Source organism: Delphinus delphis, chromosome 16 (genome assembly GCF_949987515.2).
Source record: "Delphinus delphis chromosome 16, mDelDel1.2, whole genome shotgun sequence".
NCBI classification, from domain to species: domain Eukaryota; kingdom Metazoa; phylum Chordata; class Mammalia; order Artiodactyla; family Delphinidae; genus Delphinus; species Delphinus delphis.
In genome coordinates this window covers 8,693,749-8,716,580 of record NC_082698.1, presented here as the reverse complement: position 1 = coordinate 8,716,580, position 22,832 = coordinate 8,693,749, and the positions used below count along the sequence as shown (strand labels likewise).

The 22,832-nt window shown below is 44.5% G+C and overlaps 1 non-coding gene across 1 annotated transcript; it reads right to left on the bottom strand.

Annotated features, from left to right (window-relative positions):
- Window positions 1-2,623: 2,623 nt before the first annotated feature.
- LOC132440099 (U6 spliceosomal RNA) lies at window positions 2,624-2,730 on the bottom strand. The gene has a single exon (XR_009522509.1). It is a non-coding gene; the product is annotated as a U6 spliceosomal RNA (small nuclear RNA).
- Between the last annotated feature and the right edge of the window lie 20,102 nt (window positions 2,731-22,832).

Below are 22,832 nucleotides of genomic sequence, written 5' to 3'. Positions count from 1 at the left end.
GTAAGAGATCGCTTCAGCCTCTTAACTTTACATGAAATTATACATAAAATCCATAAAAGCCCATAATAATGCATTATGCGTCTGAATTGTATTCAATATTTTTCTTTGCTTTGATTTTCTGAAATAAGCTCTACTTTCACCAAAGCCATCTTCCAGCATCAGTGAGGCTTTTGTTTCAGGCGATGTCGGGCTTCTAAGATTGCAACTGGATTTAAAGAAAGCAGGGCTGGTGCAGGCAAGGAGTTAATGGTGGTGCTTTGTTTTGTTTTCTCGGAGTTGCCGTACGTGGCTGGAGACATGCCCTGTCCCGGGCGGAGGACAGTGTGTCCAGGCCTCCCCAGCTGCCACCTGAGATCAGGATTGGGGAGAGAGGCCACTCCCAGTTCACCAGAGCCCCTGGGCTGCTGGTTTGACCTGGTGAGAACAGGGACATGGCCTTCAGCCACTGTCTAGACAACATCTACTCTGGGGCCAAGGCTAGGCGCTCCAGGCAGGTCTAGAGAAGGGGGTGAGGGTCCTATGGGCCTGCGTTTGGGAAGGATTGCTATCCTGGTGGCCGAAGTGATGACCATTACTCAGAAACTTCCTTGTCCTGGTGTTTGAACAAACCCTCTGCTGTGACCATCTGAAAACTGGGGCTTTGAGGTCGACTTCTCCCGAGGCCAACTTCTCCCTGAGCACAGAGAGGCAGGGGAGGGGACACGCGATCGAGTGTCCACGAGGAGCTGATCCTGGCCAATCTCTGCCTGTCCGTCCATTATATAGCATGACTGGGATGAAGCAGGTGCCCCTTACTGAGCATTCAGGGCTCTGCTCGGCCTGGTCCAACCACCTCTACCCCGCCCTGCGTTGAACACCCGTAGGGTCCCTGATCTGCCATGGTCTCGAGTTTGGGGGCTTGGAGTATGCGCTTCTCTTGGTCTGGAATATTCTTCCCTGCTTCAAAGATTCCAGTGGCTCCCGCACTTTCCCCCTGTGAAGCCATCCCAGACTCCCAAACCCCTATTCTTATTCCCCTGGTGTTCATTGTTCTGTCTACCTCACCATTACAGCAGCAGCCTTATTGCATCTCAGGGTACTGTAACTTAGGGTCAGTGTCCGCCTCAGACTGAGGGCTCCCTGAGTGGACCCGAAGGTCTGGTGCTTGTTACGTCTTGTTTTGGAGAATAAATGCAGAATGCAGTCACTGGATGTTGGTGTAGGATTAGAGAAAATGGCCTGGGAGGATCCAGCATGAACCCTCTTGGTGTGTCTACAGTTAGACCAGGTCCTCCGTTTCTCAGGGCGGCCCCCACCTCTTGGGATGAATGGTGGTTATCTGCAAGGGGCTGGACGAGGAGTAGTTCTAATGGGAAGAGTGGCCCCAAGATGTTCAATGTGGGATGCTTCAAAATGGAATGTCAAGCGTCCGTAATTGTACTCCGCATCAGTCAGCACTTTTGTAGGACACTCACTGAATGCAGTGCATTGTAGGAAACTGGGGGTCACTGCTCTTCCTGGGAAGGAGGGAGGGAGGGAGAGAGAGAGAGAGACAGAGACAGGGAGACACAGAGACAGAAGAGGAAGAACAGGGGTGAGGGGGGAGGAAAAAGATGGTTATACACACATACAATGAGCATCCTGTAATCTCTTCCTAACCCACACTCACTTCCCAGTATTTCAGTATCAATTTTCGTTAACCAATAATTTTTTTCTTGTCACAAAAATACTATATGGTCATTATTGTAATGTACAGCATAAAGAATTTCATAATTTGTTGAACCATTCCCTTATTTGTTTAAAAATTTCATTGTTTATTTAATCATTGTCTATATGTTTATTCTCTTACTATTCATTTAATCATTCTTCATTTGTTGAATGTTTATGAACATTTTTTTTCTCCTTTAAGTAATGTTATTAAAATCCTTAAAATCTTTGCCAGTTTCATAAGTACAGTATGATACCTCATTGTTATTTTAATTTCAATTTACTTTATTTCTAGTAAAGTAGAATTTTTCTCTTTGTTTTTTTGCTTATTTATATGTATTTTTTCTCTTGAGATGATTAAGTACAGCTTTCATTAACTGAGGGAACAGCGCCAGCACCGAATGTTTTATGGGATGTATTATTTCATTTAATCTTTGTGTTAACCCCATTCATAGACCCTATGGTCTGTATGAGGCTTGGCGAGGTTGAGGACCCTTCCTGAGATGCACGGTTAGTAGGCGCTAGAGCCTGCTGCATTGCAGGGCATGTCCCATCATTTTTCTACTGGGGGCTGTCAACTTTCTCTTTAACTTACTGGAGCTGTTTGCATATTGAGTGTTTAATTGTCCGTGTACCTACGGCATAATCTTTTTTTTTTTTTTAATTGAAGCATAGTTGATTTACAGTGTTGCGTTAGTTTCAGGTATACAGCAAAGTGATTCAGTTATACATATCTATACATATCTATCTAAATCTCTATATATCTATTCTTTTTCCAATTATTTTCCCTTATAGGTTATTACAAAATATCGAGTATAGTTCTCTGTGCTATGCAGTAGGTCCTTGTTGTTTATCTATTTTATACATAGTAGTGTGTATATGTTAATCCCACACTCCTAATTTATCCCTCTCCCCGCCCCCTGCTTTGGTAACCATAAAAAAAAGGGAACGCTTCATGAATATGTGTGTCCGCTTTGCGCAGGGGCCATGCTAATCTTCCCTGTATCGTTCCGATTTTAGTATATGCGCTGCCGAAGCGAGCACCGGCATAGTCTTTTAAACAGAGGGGTAATGTCCCAGTGTTCCCATCAAGGAAGGGGAAAGGCCACCCCCAAGAAACCCACCACTCTCCCCATTTTGCCTTTGTTCAGAGGGTCACCTCTTGGCGGCTCCGCTTTCAGGATTCTTCCTCGTCATCCTCTTATGTCTTCGCCCTCTGCAAGGTGGGTAGAATGATGGCTGTTACTTGTCTCATTCATGTGAGAAAACCGAGGACTGCCCAGGGTAAGAGATTTGGCAGGGAAGCCAATGAAAAACAAACAAAACCTAAACTAGCACTAACAAAACCCAACCAAATCAAACCAAACTGAACAAAAAATACCTCAGTAGAGTGAATCAGTTGGTTTGGATATGGGGTAGAGATGCCAGGTAAAATATAGAATGGCCCGATAAGTGTGAATTTCAGATAAACTACCAATACTAAAATTGCTAAAAATGGTAAAAAAAATACTAAAACAATTCTATGCACGGTTTGGGACATACTTATCCCCCAACATTACTGTTGTTAGAGATTTGTTAGGAGACTTTCAGTCTTTTTTCAAATATAATTTTATTGGGAAAACTAACATATGTAACAGATTAAAAGGACTGTTTAAATTTATTTTGGAAGTTCAAATGAACAATATTTAAAAATCAGTCAATAAGAACCATAAAACTGTTATGAATCTGAGTTTATGAGTGATCTTTGCCACTTAGAGCAGCCTCAGCTCCAATTCATGTTAGATTATTTTTTTAATCCGGTGAATACATTTTGCTTGCAAATGGTAAAACATGGCTTACCTTGAGATTTAAGGATACGCATCAATTAAACAGCGATAAAGGAGAAAATTTATTCTGGGATGTGCTCAAAACCAAGCTGCAACCCTGGTTAATGCATTGGAGGGTCTCCACTGTGTCCTGGTTTGGAAGGCACATGGTTATGATAAAAGAAAACAACGTACGGTAAAAGATTAGTCTGAGTTAAATATTGGCAGACTCTCTGAGCACCCAGAAGAGCCCCAGGCTAGAGCAAAGCTTGGGGTATCCTGCCCCTGTCCACGGCTCTCTGGACAACAGAGTGTGTTGTGACGTTGGGCTGACCAATGTCCAGTCCAAAATTGTTGGTCATCTTGGCACTAAGAGGCTCTTGTTGGAGACTGAGCCCAAGGCTTGGTGTGAAAGCATCAGCACTGGCCCCACGTGTGGACCCGCATCCTTCCCCGGAGCCTGTAGGTGCTCCGTCATTGTTTGTTTTTCCCTTCAGAACAGTAATGGCTACCATTTATTGAGCAACTACTAATGCCAGGCCCTGTGTGGTAGCTTTACATCAATGGAAGCTTACTGTGATGGAGAAATTAAGTGTCCCTACACTGCTCCCAGGCAGAGGAGTGAATGTGGCTGGAAGGAACACTCCGGATAGCCCGTTGGGGTGAGGTGAGGGGCAAGCCTGAGTGACCAGAGCTAATGGGCTTTCTGGGAGGGTAGGTCTGGCTAAGCCCAAGGCCTTGGTTTTGACGAGTGGGCTGGTCCAGGGCATGGCGGGACGCTGTCCCATGGCCTCCCTTCTTTGCCTAGCTGGGACGGCAGTCAGGGCATAGTTGTTGAGGAATGAATGAATGGTGTAAAACATTAGCCTGCCAGAGTGCCTGTGCACGCAGTCCAGCCCTGATGGGGCATAAACAGAGCAGTAGTTTGAAGATTGATGTCAGAGGCCACCCTTTATGACTGTGAGCCTGGCGTGCAAACTTTCTGAAGTTCAGTTTCCTCATGTAAAGAAATGGGGCAAACAAAGATAACAGTGATAATAGTCAACAGTTATAAAGGATACGTCCCCTATACCATCTGCCAGGCATGGTTCGAGAAGTGTCCTATTAACTCATTTAATCCCCACATTAACCCTCCCTAGGAGACAGGTGACTTTACCACCCCAGTTTACTGGTGAGGAAACAGAGGTGCACAGGGGTTAGGACCCTTGCTCAGGCTCCCACCTGGGCACTCTGGTATCCGAGTTCATGCTCTTAATTTTTATGTTCCCCTGCTCTGGGCAAAAGGTACCTTTGAGATGTCTTCCAGGCTCTTCTCCCCTTCTCTGAGGATTGGCCCCAACCCCCCCCCCCCCCATGTCCTTGCAGCCACATTTATGTGATGTGATCTGTTCCCTGACTATAAATTGGACATTAGACACAAGCTGGGCCTTCAGGTTCTAAGAATATGGAGCTGGGATGCTGAGAGATGGGTTGCTGTCCACTGTTTGCTTAAATGTGTGGAGTCTGGCGGTGGGGATGTCCCTGTTTGCCCACGTGGTAACCAAGGCAGAGAAAGGAGGGAGTGGGTATCTGTTTCTTACAAGAAAAGGGGCTCCAATGTGAAGACCACATTAAAAAATGTCTGAGGAAAATGTTTTATATACTCTTCTCTTGGGACAAAGTGTCATTTATAATGCTTTAAAAGTTAATAGGTATTAAGCCTTGGCATCCTTCATAATTTAAGGTTGCCCAAGATTAATCCTCTGCACTCTGTTAACTTGCTAGAAGTTTCTTTATTTTAAGGAGAAGATATATGCCCCCGAGGCCATTTTGCCACATGGGTGGTGGATGTGGACACCAGTGAGACTCCCCAATATAGCCCATCTCCCCAGCAGACTCTTAGTCACATGGTCTGAGTTCCATTAGTAATGTTCTGGCTGCAACAAAGAAGGAAGTGTAAATAGATTGGTGTGGGCCCTTTGTGGAGGACTGTTAATCTCCCCAGATTACTGCCCTTCGAATCTGGACTGCTTCCAGCGTTTTTTTGTATATTGGCTCCATTTAAAGTGATTAAAGGGGAGATCTGATTGGATAAGGTCATCCAAATTCTGTAAAGGCCACTTCCTCACGAATGAACGCTTGCAATCAATTTTTCAGATAAAATGGTTAAATTGCTATTATTGTTGGATCATTTTTTATTAAGAAAACCTTTTAAAATATTAATTATTGGGCCCTCTGAAACACTTTCATCTTTCCCGACTTTGCTCTTGAGAAGAAAGTGTCTGCTTGTTTCCAACACCAGCCAAAGGGAAATGCAGGTTTCCCTTTTTACACCTGCAACCATTCTCCTTACCTCTAATATTTATGTGAATTTAACTTTAATTTTTCTTCCTTTCATCTTATGAATTAGTTGTATAATGCACAGATAACTCCTTCACCGCTTCTTTCCTGTTTATTTGCCTTAAAAATAGATTCATTAACTAGATTTGGGTGCTCAAGCCATGCGACAACATCCATTTCAAAGGAAGATTTAATGGCATTTCATATTTTTCTACATTAAGGAAGATTAAAGTATATTACAATACCCTTTACTGTCCTATTTTCTTCATTTTAGAAGTGGTCAGTTTAAAATTTTTTTCCCCTCTCTTTCTTTCATCTGCAGTGTTCGATAAATTGTCCAGGCCTTTCAGATGACAGACCCAGCAAATTGAGTTCTATATTACAACTCAGACACATTGTTTAGCCCATCAGCAGTCAGATGAAGCACCTTATTCACACAGGACATCAAAAGAACAAATATATGTGCGAAGTGGCTAAAAGAGCACTGAGACTCAGATACTTCATTTTCTTAATTGTCAGTGATTATTTGGCTAGTTTCAGAGTGGTCACTCTGCTGACTCTGAACCTATACTTACTTGCCTGATGGAATAGTGGTGTGAAATCTACATCCTTATCTGCATAGCTCTAGATCTGGATTCATGACCGCAAGTTACACCATTTGCGGACAGGACACGTGCATCAGCTTTTAATAGCCCAAGGGGCAGTCATACTAACATTTTAATAGTGGGCAGTAATATGAAATGCAAGATCCAGACTTATGCCTTTTTATTTCAGCCACCTCGTGATGGAGACTTTAAGGCATTCGCAGGCATGAACAAGGGCGATATTAAGATTTAAGCTTTTTTATTTTTATTTTTTGTAAGGTAGAGGAGGTCATACCTGTCAGGTACCCCTTGGGCTGAAGTTTTATACAGGTATGCCACCCATCAGCTTGAATCATCGCAGGGAGCCTTCCCACATCTCAGTAAATGCAGCATAACCTTGTAGGACACTAAGTCTAAACAAGGTTTGGGGATGCTGGTAAGATGTGGGAGGAAAGAGCAGAAGACAGATTTTACGGCAGTACGATCATGGGGTGTAGGTTTTAGGCAATAAGCGGGTAGCCTAGTTTTCTCAGAAGAAAAAAGAAAATAATGGAAAAGTGTAACATTCATTCGGTGGCCTCACAGGCATAAAAAACCCAATTCCAACTGTTATAGGTCCCTGCAGGAGTCTACAAAAGAACTAAGCTTTTTAAGTAAGAAAACTAGATTCTGGCCCACAGGGCCCTGTCACTGCTGCTTAATGGATGAAACTCTTTGGATATAAATATGCTGTTTACTCCTCAGCTTCAGCTTTCATAAAATATAACCTTTCTATGATTTACGACCCACAGAAAAACTGGAGGATGGATTTTTAGCTCTGAATTGGTTGGATGTCAACAAGAAAAATATAGATAACATATCGAAGTAGCGGGGTGTTAATGCCACACAAAATGATGAAATTATTTTTGTTTAGGAAAGTTAAGTTTGTTCTTAAAGTTGTTGGTGGATGGCAGCTGTGAAAGGTGGGGCTGAGGAAAACCTATGAAATGTCTCTCATTTTTAAGTCCTTGTCCAGTGGCTTATAAGTTTGGGTATAATGACTTCAGTTCATAATCAGTAATGTCTTGTTGAAAAGTTTGGGCTGGATCTCCCTGGTGGCACAGTGGTTGAGAGTCCGCCTGCCGATGCAGGGGACACGGGTTCGTGCCCCGGTCCGGGAGGATCCCACATGATGCGGAGCGTCTGGGCCCATGAGCCATGGCCGCTGAGCCTGCGCGCCCGGAGCCTGTGCTCCGCAACGGGAGAGGCCACAGCGGTGAGAGGCCCGCGTACTGCAAAAAAAAAAAAAAAAAGTTTGGGCTAACCACAGATTTTTCACAAATGGGAATGGCCGTTCTTTGCCTAAATCACTCGGGTTTTTCAAGTGCTAGGTTTCCGTTATGTCTTCCAACTTCAAATATAGAGGCTGTGCCTGACCTTGCAGACAGGAGATGACAGAACAGCCTTTTTTCACAAAGGTGATTGGAAAAAACGAAAAGTGAAAAACAATAAGCGAACAAACTAAGCCCCCAAATAAGCAAAAGCAAGCAAACAAACAAAAGCAAACCCCTCAAATTAACAGCACCCACAAGCTCTCCCCGCTATGCGCTCACAAGAGCCAGCACTGTCCTTGGATGTTGGGTTGGAGAAAGATTGCATGCCAGTTTGTCATTCAGAGATCTGTATGCATTTTATAGCTTTCTGGTCTGGTTTGATGCTTGAAAGAGGTTGGTTCCAGATGAATTGGCAAAGAAGTTTGCATATACTATCACCAGCCAAAGGGATGAAGTTGTCAAAATTGAAAACGTTTATTTCTCTCTTGATTCTCTGAGCACTGAAGGAAGGGAATTCACACTGTTTTTCAAACCTGCCCTCAGCAAATTAAAACCTCATGCACTAGAGGCTGGAAGACCAGATCTTTAGTCTTCCCACAACCTAGAAAGACCAAAGGTGTGAGGCCAAGCTAGGGGACTGTCCCACGGTGACCAGAATGGAAGGGGTCCTTCTTACCCACTGGTCTCTTGGTTTTCGATGGCAGCGTCCATCGAGAGGAGCCCCAAACATATCCACTTCCCTGAGTGGCCAGCCAGGCACAACCTCTGTCTCTGGGAGAGATGTGTGGTCTCAGAAGGTAGAGCCATGATCTGTATTGGGTGTTGGGGAGTTACTAAGACAAATTTCCTCGTATACTCAGTCTGTAGAGATTGCTACTATAAGCCAGATGCAGTGCCAGGTATTTGGACCTACAATGCTGCTTTCACTCCTCATGGAGCTCACTTCCTGGAAGCAGTGACCTACAAGCCAACAGGCAATTACAGTCTAAGGTGATCAGTCCTTAGATCCTTAGAGGAGCACCTGGGAAGGACCCTAAATGCACTTTGATAGGGATGGGGGTGGGTGTCAAGGAAGGCTTCCTGGTCAGAGAAGCAATGGATGTTTTGGGTAGCAGGGGAACCATCATGTGGAAACACTGGAGGTCAGAGACATTATGGAACAATAAAGGAACAGAAGAAATTTAGGATGGCCACAGGACACAGCACACTTAGATTAGGTGGCAGGTCGTAGTTCAGAATGGTGTTTCCCGATATTTCATGGGTGTGTGTTTGGGAGAGCTCTTGAAAATTACGGATTGCTGGGTTCCACCCACAGCATGAGCTGCCCCCCACACCCCCTCACAGCCCAGCAGACATGGCCCCAAGCCTCAGGCCAGAGAGCATTCAGAAGGCTCATCAGAGCACATGCCCCAAAGGCAGAACCTGGCAAGAATCCCCACTCAGTAGGTGAGGCAGACCTGAGACTGGCCCCGATGACATCCAGGGAGCATGGCAAACCTTGAGGGGCAGGGTTCCTGGTAGCCCTGTAACACCTCATGAGCTTCTCCCTCAACACTAGGGGCCAGACTGAGCCCACAAGCAGCTTCCAGAGCAAACTAAGAGGTTCACTCTGCCCCCAGTATAAACAACTTCCATTTATTCAGCACACATTGGGACCTTCCCCAACCCTATGGTGTGGGAAGGCCTTGCTTCACCAGCTGGGGGTCCAAAACAAGGTCTCATTACTTTTCCTATTTTCCCCACGGCTCCTATATCAAGAATGCCCTTTCTGGCTTTCCAAGGACCTTCATCCCAGGAGCACAGGGTCCATTGTTGAGCCAAGGAGCCAGTCCTGTGACTGCCCCCTTCTCAGGTCTTATACCCATAGCTGCACGTGGTATCAGAAACACTGTCGTCATCATCGTCATCACCATCACCATCCTTACATGCACCGCTGCACGTGATCTCCCGAGCAGTCCCGGGGAGTATGTGGTGTGGGATTATTGTCTCCATTTTACAGAGGCACAAACTGAACTTCAGAGGTTATGGCTTGTCCAAGATCACACAAAAAGGGTGATCCCTTGCTCACGATGAAGCGTAGAGCTGTCAGGAACAAAAGCTGGAAGGACTGTTTTGGGGACGGGGGCAGTGAGCAGGGGCTGGGACTCGGGTGTGGCTGGCTTGCTCTGCTGTGCAGATCTGCCTTGTGGAGAAGAGCGTGTTAACTGTCAGAGCTGCTCCCGACGAGCTGGCTGCCTTTGGTTTGTCTGGTTTATCTGGGTCAAGGCCCCATCAGAGGGGGTGGACACAGGCAGCCAAGTTGCGGGGAGAGAGGTCTCTTTGTCACCTCCAGGGCTCAGTCTAGGAATTCTGGAAGGTCAAGCAAGACTGAGGCTGGGGATGTGGCTGAGGCTGGGCTGAGGGCTCCTCAAGAGGGACCTCTTCCCTAGCATCCCAGCAACAATGCCCTTGAATTATCTCTGCCCAAGTCCTGGGGCAAAAAGCCTTCCAGACATTCTCAGAGCAGGGAGAGCCCAGTGTGGTCCTCCAGGGAAGTTCACACGCCTGTCCTGGGGGCGCCTGTGAATGGGTGGAGGATGAATCTCCTTCACTGCCGGGGTCTTGGGACCTTGGGGTGCTGGGAGCCAAGAAGGGCATTCCTTGTGCATGACAAGGGAATGAGAACCCCTTCCTGCTCTTGGGGGGAGGGTAGGAGGTGGGAGGGGTGCTGGGCATTTCACTCCCAGGTGAGAGGTCACGTAATGCAAACATCAGAGGAGCCTGTGAGGCACCAGCCCCCAAAACACTGCGCGCAGGGGCTGGAAGACCAAATAGGGACAGAGGGACAGGTGCCCTGAGTCAGAGGAGCAGGAGACCCCTTTCAACTGGGGTGGGCAGGGGACAACTCAGCCGGAAGTCGTGGTGGGGGAAGATGGGGGGCTGGGGTAATGGAAGAGACAGCGATGCAAATAACCGATGATGGCCAACATCCAGCGACAGGGCAGTAGAGTCAGCGGGAGATTTGATGTCTCTACATCTCACTCTCTTCCTCTAAAAATGGGGCTCCTAACATGTCCCGTCACACAGAGGTCACCATCGGCGTGGGGGCGGTTTTCTTCCCCGGCTGAACGAGGCTGGTGGTGTTTTACTCTTTGCCAGCCTTTCTGAATGAGGGCCCAAGGGTGCTCGATAAATATTTGTTAAACTCCTGAATAAGGGAGCAGGGGCTCGGGCAGCCTGTAGGATAGATGTGGTTATAAGGGATCAGGAAGCCCTGCAGGCCCGTGTAGACTTGAAGTGACAACTGGGCTCAGTGAGCATCGGTCAAAGGGGAAAGAGGTGAGAGGGGCAGGAAGGATCGGCAGCTGGGAGTCCGGCCGCTGAGTTCTGTTCCCATCCTACCAGGGGTGACGTTGGTTCCCAAGCCAGTTTCCTTAACTAGAAAAAGAGGAGTTTGGCCAGATAGCCTTCAAAAGGCTCTTCCAATTCTGATGCTCTGAGAGTGTGTTTTGTATTGAACTACTATTGACTGACAGCCTGCTCCCTGCCAGCCCCTCTCACCCAGGCCACCATGCTGTGAGATAGATGTGCCCATTCGACAGATGAGACCAGGGCGCAGATCTGGTTGTCTTCCAATCCAGTGCTGGGTCTTGCTCTGTCATGGCAGGTGGTCATAAAACTCTGTCAAATTACAGATGGGAGCCTCAGGACGGACCATAAGACATGGTCCCACTGCTAATGGGGTACCAGTTTCCTGTTACCCATTTTCCTTGTGCCGAGAAATCCGTGCCATCATCCGTATGAGATGCAGAGTGGAGAGCAACGCTGGGGACCTGTGAAGTGTCGGTCTTCTTGGGTCAGAGGAACATTGGGCCAGGCTATCATTTCTTTCTCCTGTTCACTCCGGGGTGTGGTTGGAGGAATAAGACGAAGCTGGAAGTCAGATAACTTGTCTCAAAATAAAAGTCTTCTTTCTCTTTTCCTCTTGGAGTTCTTTCATCTTGGAACACAGGGAGTTTTTTGAAGGTGGGAGCTCAGACTCCCATCTCATATGACTCCTTTGGTTGAACTTTGGGAAAATCCATCCTCATTGCTTTCTGACCTTCAGCTGTCCTCAGAATCCCAGGCCCAATTTCCAGGCTAACCCTGACATATCTAGCAATACCCAAAAGGAACAATTGGTAGGAAAAAAAAAACCTTGGTGCTTTAATTAAAAATCCATGTTTGGCGTGTGTTCAGAGGCATATTTTTGCATCTGAAAATGTTTCTTTTCTCTTTGTAGTTGAGCTTTGCTTATAAATAGAGAGCTGGCTTGGAGTCACATTAATTTAATTTTATCTGTGATCCAGATCAGCCTAGAATGCTCTTAATTTGGATCTGACTGCCAGCCGAAAACAACATTCGCTAATATCCACTTTTTAGCTAGGTAATCGTGTAATAATTAGGATGCATGTTGTACATAATCTTGATTTAAATAATCCTCGCTTACTTTTTTGTCTACATAGATAAAAAAGCTATTTTGTCAGTATTTTGGAAGTAGGAAATCATCTTGATTATTTTAATCAAAATCAGCATTTGTGAATTGTGGCATTCTTTTAGGAACAATTAATGTACAAGGCAGAGATTGGTCTCTCCGCCCTGCGTTGTAGATCTGTCACGAATGCATGAAGATAAAGCAGAAGTGAACGTCTCAGGGCCCCAAACACGAAGGCCTTGGCCTCATCTCTAGATCTTGGTGGCCTGAGGGTTAGCTTTGGAGGAAGATCTACGTGATCTCAAATCCCAGTCCTGTCACACTCAGGAGTTGGAGCCTCGGACAATACTTGAATGACTGCATCTCAGCTTCCTCATTTGTAAACAGGGAGACTGATACCTACGTGGGGATTAGTTACAGCCTACTGAACTAACCCGCAGCGTCATTTCTTTATGCTTTTCTCACCAAGAGGCAGCATCTCAGAGTGATCTAGAGCAGAGATCGGCAAGCTTTTCCTGTGAAGAGATGGGCAGTAAATGTTTAGGCTCTGCGGGCCATGAGTTCTCTGTTGTAGCCACTCATCTCTGCCCTTGTAGCTCAAAAGCAGCGTGGATGATACATAGATGAATGGGCAAGGGTTTGGTCCACAGGCTGTGGTTTGCTAAGCTCTGATCTGGAGCAAAAGGCTTTGGAATCAGACAAACATAATTTGGAATCTGTCTGATACTCAACTATCGATGGTGACCTTGGAAAAAGTATGTAACTTCTCACTTTTCTGTATCTACCACGAGGCTGGACTGAGGATTAGATGAAGAGATGGAGGGAAGCCCTTAGCACAGAGCTGGGCACAGCTCAGTAGCTGTCGCTCATTTTCTCACCTGTGATTGCCTGTGTCCCTTTTCATGAACTTATCCATTTCTTTCATTTGCTCCGGTTAATAGAATGTGAAGTAGTGGAAGTTGCAGGACCAGTGGCCTGGGCTCCAGGAACTTTTGGGGTGGACCGGGAGCTCTGGAACTGGAGAAGCTGGAGCTGGACATGTGGAATTCTGGGGCTGCTCCCAGGACTGACGCCCAGCTTGGCGGAGTCTATGGTCACTTGTAACAAGTGTCATTTTCAATCTATTGAGTGCCATGATTTTCACATTTTTTTTGTGCTTTTTGTTGATTATTTTAAAACAACCCCAAGTCTAGTGCTGAAGTGCTGTGTAGTATTCCTTAAGTGCAGGAAGGCTGTGATGTGCCTTACAGTGAAAATATGTGTGTAGATGTTTCATTCAGGCACGAGTTATAATGCTGTTGGCCATAAATTCAGTGTTAATGAATAAACCATATATAGTAAATAATATGCCTTTAAACAGAAACACACATAAAAGAAGGTTGTGTATTTACTGATGTTTGAAAATGTGCCCAGAGGCTTGCAGAAACCTAACTCTGTATTCCCCATTGGGGCAGTGATTCAGTATATGCTAATTCAGTATTCACGGTGACCTCACGGAACATTACCACAAATGAGTATCTAGTGTATTTAGTCATCATATACCTTAGCAAGAATGGTCCTGGTTGCATATTAAAAGTATGATGGTGTTTTGAGCATTGAATGAGAGGTGCAGAGGGTAGAGGGCAAGTGGCTATAAAGACATGGCCTCCAAGAAGCGGGAGTGAGACAGGGAGACTAGAGGGGCTGCTCTATACGTGGGAGGTGCTCTTTGATTGAACTGAGAGACAAACCTGAAATTTAAGTTTCTTATGTCACTTTGGAAACTCTTTCACCTTGAGTATGTAATTAAATTCCTGTCAAGAATCACCCTGAAGCACATTACATAGAGTTGCCCATGTGAGAAGCAGTTTGGTTTCAAAACAACAGCTTGGAGCATCTACCTCTGTGGCTTCCAATTTGGGACTCACATTTGAATGTTGTATTTTTAAAACCTATCTGGTTAGGGTTGCCAGATAAAATATAGAATGCCCGGTTACATTTGAATTTCTGCTCAACAGCAAATCCTGATTTTTAGTATAAGGATGTTCCATGTACTGCTTGCTGCATCTGGAAACTTGCTGCATATGGTGACTTCATATGTTTGACCTCTCTGCTTGGGCTGGTGTCCCTCTGGCATCTCGTAGAACTCCTGCTTCAGTGGATAGAGGGATTTGGGGTTTCCCCAGCACTGCCCCCTGAGTACATTTCAATGTTACACATAAGACACCTATTAAGTCAGACCATTGCAAACATACTAAAAGTCCAGCCTGCCAATTGTGGGTGATGTACAAACATTCAGAAAGAGACCTTATTTCATTCTCATTCCCAAGGTGCTTTTTTTTTTTTTTCTGGCAGCACAGTGGGGAATGAGGCGCAGTTGACTGTGGATCTGGAAACCTGTGGTCCATCTCAGCCGTGTCCCTGACATGCTATGTGACCTTAGATAGGTCACTTCATCCTTCTGGGCCCTGGTTCTTTGGATCTGAAAGCCAAGGCATTGAATGAGGTGGTCCCCAAGGCCCCTTCCAGCTCTAAAACTGAATGAAACATTGAAAAGTAGGCAGATATCATGGTCTTAATTTAAAAACCTAGAGGTTTTCCATCTGGAGGGGGAACTTACTTGGGCGTGATTAAGGAAAAAATAGATGCATTATATTTGTTTCCTAAATGCTTCAAAACATGATTAACTATAAGGAAGAAAATCTGCAAACCCTTCAGGAAACATTATATTTTATAGTGTATTCTCTTTTCCATTGAGGGAAAATTTACAATCTGTTTAGGGTAGAGGAGTGTCTGAATCATTACCATGACTCTACACCAAAGGCAAGAATATTCTCCTGCTGAAGAATGCCTGGCAACAGATGCTGCTGCCTACGGGCAGCCATGCAAATGGATCCTGGTGTAGCAGGCTGTAAAGGCAGCCAAGGCTGAGGCCGAGGGACACACACCTGGAGTAATTAGCACGGAGGTGGTGACAGCAAAGGCTTCCTTGTGCCTAGTGCTTACTTTGTACTGTTCTAGGCACTTCACACGTAAGACCTTCAGTTCCCACGACAGCAAGCATCGCACAGCAATCCAGAGCCTCTTCAGGAAGGGGAGTTGGCTTGGGAGAGCAGGGAAGGGTAGAACGATTCATCTTCTAAGGCTGCAGACGAGAGACAAAATGATCATTATTCTCATTTTATTTTAGTTTAGTTTAAAAAAAATATTTATTTATTTAGTTGGCTGCACCGGGTCTTAGTTGCAGCGTGCAGGATCATTGTTGCGGCATGTGGAATCTAGTTCCCTGACCAGGGATCGAACCCGGGCCCCCTGCATTGGGACTGCAGATCACCAGGGAAGTCCCCATTATTCTGATTTTAGAGATGAGGAAACTGAGGCTCAGAGTTATCCTGCTAGGACCTGCTACGTCTCCTGAACACCAACGCCAAAGCTAGTGCTAGGACCCAAGATTCTGGCTCCAAAGTGCCCCCGACTGTATCTTCAGCCTGGTCACAAATAGGGGAAAATTCAAATGGTCTTTCTGATGTTGATCCTTTTATTTCCAGGACCATTAGAAAGGAAGAGCTGTGAAGTCAAAAGTGTTGGCTTGATGACCAGCTCCAGGAGGTGAAAGCTTATTTGTGATTCACACGTAGATTGAATTTCTTGAATTAGACCTGGCGAACACTTTCATGGAGTGGACTCTCTGATTTAAGGTAGAAAGCTGTAATTAAACCTAACAATCCTTGTGAACCACGACAGACATACAGTGTGCTAGTAAGTCTCTCCTGGGGTGCATACCTTGGGTCTTTAACTATAACGGGTACCACATTTGCATTTATTTGCATACAGACTTGAAGTTTTGAAACAGTGCATCACTTCAGGGTTGGATCGCCTCATTCCTGAGGACTCTGGTGGTGCAAATAAAGCCACCTCTTCCATTTTGAGGAGGTAATAAAACCAAGACTAGACATCTGTATAAAGCAGCGTAGTGTCCAAAGATGTTCCCCTCACTCTGTACAATTGTACACTCACCAGGAGAATTGACCTAAGGGTCCTTTATAAACATTTGTAATACTAAATAAGAACTAAAGATACTAAAAAAAAATGGTTCTTTATTAAAAAAAACAAAACAAAACTAGAGAGTGTGGGACCAGGACCTTCTAAGTTCAGATCTTGCCTCGGAACCCTAGCCTCTCTTGAGGTAGAAAGCACCGTCGTCTTCCACCTCTAGGCAGGGCCTTTGCACAAGTGGCTCCCCCTGCCTGGGATGCTCTCACCACATCTGCTCTCAGGGCACATGAAGACATTCATGGGATGGGGAAGGGGTGAGCCTGGACTGAGCTGAGGGAGTCTCCTAGCTACATCACATTAGGCAGATTTCTCTCTTTCTCCTCAAGGGGAGCTGACCTGGGTGACCAGGGAAGGCAAGACTGATTTACTTCTAAAGCTGCTAGAGGCCGGGCTCAGGGGATGGATGATGGAGGAGGTGGGACTTCATCCAGAAAAATCCACAAGCCAAGAGGAGATGAGGTGCAGGTGCCCAGCGAGGGGAGGAGAAAGAGGTCTTTGGAAAATTAACCAAGGGGTACTGAATTCACAGACTTTACCCAGGGGGCGTTTTTGTCTGTGCAATTAATTGTGAGAATGTAACTCCTCACTTTGAAATATGAGAATTAGGCTAGATTCCTCTATCAGATATAAACCTCCCATAGAAGACCTGATTGCCATGTAATCTGAAAACCCAAGGTGTAAAATTTGGTTTAATAAAAATGATCCAATGGATTCCGAAGAGATCATGCTGATATTGGGGGCTAGACCTGCTAAGTGCTTCACAGGGAGTATCTCATTTAATTCTCACCACACCACTGAAGACCTAGACACTTACACCCATTTTACAGGTGAGGAAATTAAGGCTCAGAGGCTCAAGTAACTTTCTCAAGGTCACACAGCTAAGTAAGTAGTGAGGCCAGGTTTCAAACTCAAGTCTGTTTGGTTCCTAAACTCAAGCTCTTTATCACTGTAATAAACCACTTTAAAAAAGTTGAGAACAAAGGAGCTTGATTTGACAAAATATGTAGGGCTCTGCATGAGGTGGAATCTGTAAAAATCACTATTATAAAATGCTTTTTTTTAACATCTTTATTGGAGTATAATTGCTTTACAATGGTGTGTTAGTTTCTGCTTTATAACAAAGTGGATCAACTATACATATACATATATCCCCATATGCCCTCCCTCTTTCGTCTCCCTCCCACCCTCCCTATCCCATCCCTCTAGGTGGTCACAAAGCACTGAGCTGATCTCCCTGTGCTGTGTGGCTGCTTCCCACTAGCTATCTATATAAAATGCTTTTAAAAGTTAAGATTTTACATTTGACTTTTAATTTTTTAATTTCAATTAAAAAAAAAACCATTATGTGAAAGGTGGGAAGGTTTCATGCATGGGAGCACGTTCTCCAAATTCTTGTCTAGAGGCAGAGTAGACCTGGAGAAGATATCTCATCTCATCAGGACTCCTCCTTCTATGGGGTAGTTAAACTGCAGGGGGCTTCAGGACCTTGGAAGTCATCTTGTCCTGTGGGTCCCAACATTTCCAGCTCAGGGATGCCCTTTGAACATCAGTTTTTCCTGGGATGATAGCTATCCTTTCATTTGGCCTCTAGACAAGGCTCCATGAATGCAGGGGTTCTCGAGCCCTACCAGCAGTAATTCTGCAGTTACCCCAACCCACTGGGAACCTCAGAAGTCCAGTCCTTCTGGGAGTCCAGAGGTGGGACTGACTCAGGGGCACAGGGTGCCATCCCTAAAGCCCCTCAAGAAAGTATGGGCAGGGGCTTCCCTGGTGGCGCAGTGGTTGAGAGCCCGCCTGCCGATGCGGGGGACGCGGGTTCGTGCACCGGTCCGGGAAGATCCCACATGCCGCGGAGTGGCTGGGCCCGTGAGCCATGGCCGCTGAGCCTGCGCGTCCGGAGCCTGTGCTCCGCGACGGGAGAGGCCACAACAGTGAGAAAAAAAAGTATGGGCAGAGCTGGCTCTTGGGCCCAAGCTCTTGACCCCTGGGTTTGTGGGCTTTTTGCAAGGTCACACAGACACTAACTAGCACGTGAGACAACCAGGAAGGAGCTTGCACGCCTGAGGTCCTACACAGCTGGGAGCTCCAAGACAACACAGTGTTACTTGTTTGCTTGGGAAGTTGGAAGTGTCAAGAGCATTCTCCTATTGTTGACTCTTGAAAGCCTTGGGAGTGGTCATCAGAGGCTTCTAGGCTTTCCTTGCCCAGGGTTAATCTTCCATATTTTAGATGAGAGTGGAATGATGAGACACAGGAACATGCAGGAGGAAGGAAAGGGGATGGTGAAGGGTCTGGGAGCCCAGAAACACGTAAAACCGGAGAGCGTTCTGTGTGGGGAAGGCTTGGGGTGGTTGGGCACAGTCGTTCTCTTCAAGTACGCAAAGGGATACTGTTAATACTTAATGACCATTAAAAGGGCTGAACTGGGACCCCTTGTAGATCAGGTGAGCCTTGAGCTCCCTCCCACGTCTGAGGCTCTTTGACTTGCTGTGCCCAATTTCCCCTTCTTCCCTTTAATTACTCTGATCTCCTTCTTCAGACTGTCTCCCTCCCACCCCATAGAGACCAGAATGGATCCTCATACTCTAATGTATAATTTAAAATAATAAAATAACCAGAGATACTATAATAACTGGCACAGAAGCTGCAAGACAGGACAATTCAACTCCTTCATTTTCCTAATAATGAATAAAATCACACCAGCAATTTCCCCTTGAATACATTTGTCAATCGAAGACCCAACACTTAGAGAGCTCCCCCCTAGAGCATCCTCGAGGTACTATCTGTAAGCGAGAGGAAGCACACTTCTCAGTATCGTTATAACTGGAGCAAATAGGCTGAGAGCTTGTTTAATTTTTTAAAAGAGGGTTCTCCAGCTTTTGGTTGGTCTAATGAACACTGGTCTGGGTCTACTTTGGCAGAATCCTTTGCACAATGACACTGCCCCCTGTCTATAATTTATGCTAATTGCCACTTGAACAAAAGCCACCTTGTATAGCTTCTCAGCTGCTCTGTAGTCTCAGAGTAGAACTGGCCAGCATGTCTAAAGCATTCTCATCATGAAAACTTCTCCAGGACTGGCTGTACTTACCTACACTGCAGAAGCTGACAGCATATTTTCAAACTGGGTCTGAGTGTGTTCCAGAAAAAGAAGAATTTAAGCAGAGACCATGAGTTGGCAACTCAAATACTTGTACACCGACGCCATCACCTTTTAACATTTCGACAGAGTAAGAATAATTGGGACTTAATAAGTGAAGGATGTGAGAATTTCTGTTTTGAAATGACCTTATTTGCTTTAGGAATTGAAGGGATTACATTGGGGTTTGGAGTGTCCAGGGAGAGTCCAGATGAAATGAAGTTAGAGAGATGAGGCATGAATCTCTTTTATACCCTTGGGTTCTCAGCGATTTCATGAACGTTCTCTGACTGTCCAGGGCTCCCTAAGTGGGCTCAGACAACTATCCACGCACAAAGAACCTTCTGTGCTTGGGGTCTTGAAAGCATGATGGCTTGGAATTGTAGGGTTGGAAAGGGACCTTAGAGGTCATTTCAGTTCAATCACTCAACTTAACTTCAGTATCCTCAGACTAAATTAGAGGTTGGTCACCTTTGAAGATCGATAAAAACTGTGAAAACTATTCCCAGTTTTAGGTATTTCACAGACATGCAGAAATCTAGACACAAACTGCTTCAATTCCCCCCACCCCCTCAAGGAGCACACTTTAAGAAGATCTAGCCTAGTTACTTGTGGCTGATACAAGTACAGGGTCCTCATGGTGACGTAGCTGAGTCGGGGCGCTGCTGTAGACTTTGTATTTAACAAAGCAATAACCATAACAAAACTTAGAGATTTTGAGATAGAACTGCCAATTTTAATTTTGTTGGGTAAAGATGTAAAAACAAGATCATCTACTATCACCAACGTTCCATAAAAGACATTTTAATACCAGAAGAAAAGCAGTAAGGGCATAATCTGGGCGTAAAGGAGAATCCTGTAATTGAACAAATCTGATTTTATGAAAAACAGATGATATTGTTCTATTTTTTAAAATTCACCAAAACTTTATCAAACATTAGTCCTGGTGTTTGGCAACCCCAACTGTAAGGATTTGGGCCTTTTTTCTTTCTTTGGCAAACAGTGTGGAAGCTACACAGCAAGACTTTTGTTCAAGGGGCAATGACAGGCAAGATGGAGCAGGGCCGGGGCACCCTGGGAAGGATTTACCCAAAGCAGATTCAAATTCCCTCTACAGCATCTTCCCTTTCCATGGTGACTGGGCTACCTCTTCCTGAACTCAGGCAGTGAAGGGAAACTTACTACATCCAAGACTGAGTTTTGGGCTGGCTGTAATTGTTTAAAAGTCCTTATGGTGAACTGAAACCCACCACCCACCCTTTGTCCCTTGATCTACCCTCTCGGGCCATAGGAAACAAATTTAATTCCTTTCCTTCCTGACAGCCCTTCACAAGCCTGAAACAGCCAGCCTGTCCTTCCTCCTCACCCCCTTGCCCTTCACTGTGGGAACATTTCTAATCCTTTCATAATTTCAAGGCACCATCCTGGTGGTGGTACCCTGGAATTCAGCCCAATTTGTCTTTAAATGTGGTGGGCAGAATTGAACTCTGGACCTTGGAGAGACTCAACTGTCTTAGAGGAAACAGGAATTAATTATTGCCTTCCTTGTTCTGGATGTTATTTTTTGTTTTGTTTTAAAGTAAAACCAGTCTGATATTGAATTAGTATTTTTTTAACTCAAACTAAAATTGTAACTAAGACCCAGTAAAGTTTCTGTTTGTATGCAGCCATTCAGTTGGGTCTCATTTTATAAATGTGCTAATTCCACCTTGTTTTCCCTGCCCTGTTTCTGCCCTTACCACTCTCATTATACAAATTTATCTCTCATAAAGCCACGGTTATCCTCATAAAAAAAAAAAAACAAAGATATTACAAAGAACAGACCAATACTACAGTTCAATAAATTTTGTGAATATAGATGCAAAAATCCTTACCAAATGTTAGTAAATTGAATTCAGCATTATATAAAAATGATAATACACTATAATCAAGTGGGATTTATACCAGGAATGTAAGATTAGTTTAACATTAAAAATCAATCAAATTTAAATCACGATTTACATTGAATAAGGTAGATTATCTCAGTAGATGCAGGAAAAATATTTTATTTATGATTTTATTTATACAGCAGGTTCTTATTAGTTACCTATTGTATACATATTAGTGTAAACATGTCAATCCCAGTCTCCCAATTCATCCCACCACCACCACCACCCCGCTTTCCCCCCTTGGTATCCATACATTTGTTCTCTACATCTGTGTCTCTATTTCTGCCCTGCAAACAAGTTCATTGGTACCATTTTTCTAGATTCCACATATATGCGTTAATATACAATATTTGTTTTTCTCTTTCTGACTTAGACTTCACTCTGTATGACAGTCTTTAGGTCCATCCACCTCTCTACAAATGACTAAATCTCGTTCCTTTTTATGGCTGAGTAATATTCCATTGTATATATGTGCCACATCTTCTTTATCCATTCGTCTGTCAATGGACATTTAGGTTGCTTCCATGACCTGGTTATTGTAAATAGTGCTGCAATGAACATGGGGTGCACGTGTCTTTTTGAATTATGGTTTTCTCTGGGTATATGCCCAGTAGTGGGATTCCTGGGTCATATGGTAATTCTATTTTTAGTTCTTTAAGGAACCTCCATACTGTTCTCCATAGTAGCTGTATCAATCTACATCCCTACCAGTAGTGCAAGAGGGTTCCCTTTTCTCCACACCCTCTCCAGCATTTGTTGTTTGCAGATTTTCTGATGATGCCCATTCTAACTGGTGTGAGGTGATACCTCATTGTAGTTTTGATTTGCATTTCTCTAATAATTAGTGATGTTGAGCAGCTTTTCATGTGCTTCTTGGCCATCTGTATGTCTTCTTTGGAGAAATGTCTATTTAGGTCTTCTGCCCATTTTTGGATTGGGTTGTTTGTTTTTTTAATGTTGAGCTGCATGAGCTGTTTATATATTTTGGAGATTAATCCTTTGTCTGTTGATTCATTTGCAAATATTTTCTCCCATTCTGAGGGTTGCCTTTTCGTCTTGTTTATAGTTTCCTTTGCTGTGCAAAAGCTTTTAAGTTTCATTAGGTCCCATTTGTTTATTTTTGTTTTTATTTCCATTACTCTAGGATGTGGGTCAAAAAAGATCTTGCTGTGATTTATGTCAAAGAATGTTCTTCCTCTAAGAGTTTTATAGTGTCTGGTCTTACATTTAGGTCTCGAATCCATTTTGAGTTTATTTTTGTTTATGGTGTTAGGGAATGTCCTAATTTCATTCTTTTACATGTATCTGTCCAGTTTTCCCAGCACCACTTATTGAAGAGACTGTCTTTTCTCCATTGTATATCCTTGCCTCCTTTGTCATAGATTAGTTGACCATAGGTGCGTAGGTTTATCTCTGGGCTTTCTATCCTGTTCCATTGATCTATATTTCTGTTTTTGTGCCAGTACCATATTGTCTTGATTACTGTAGCTTTGTAGTCTAGTCTGAAGTCAGGGAGTCTGATTCTTCCCGCTCCATTTTTTTCCAAGATTGCTTTGGCTATTCGGGGTCT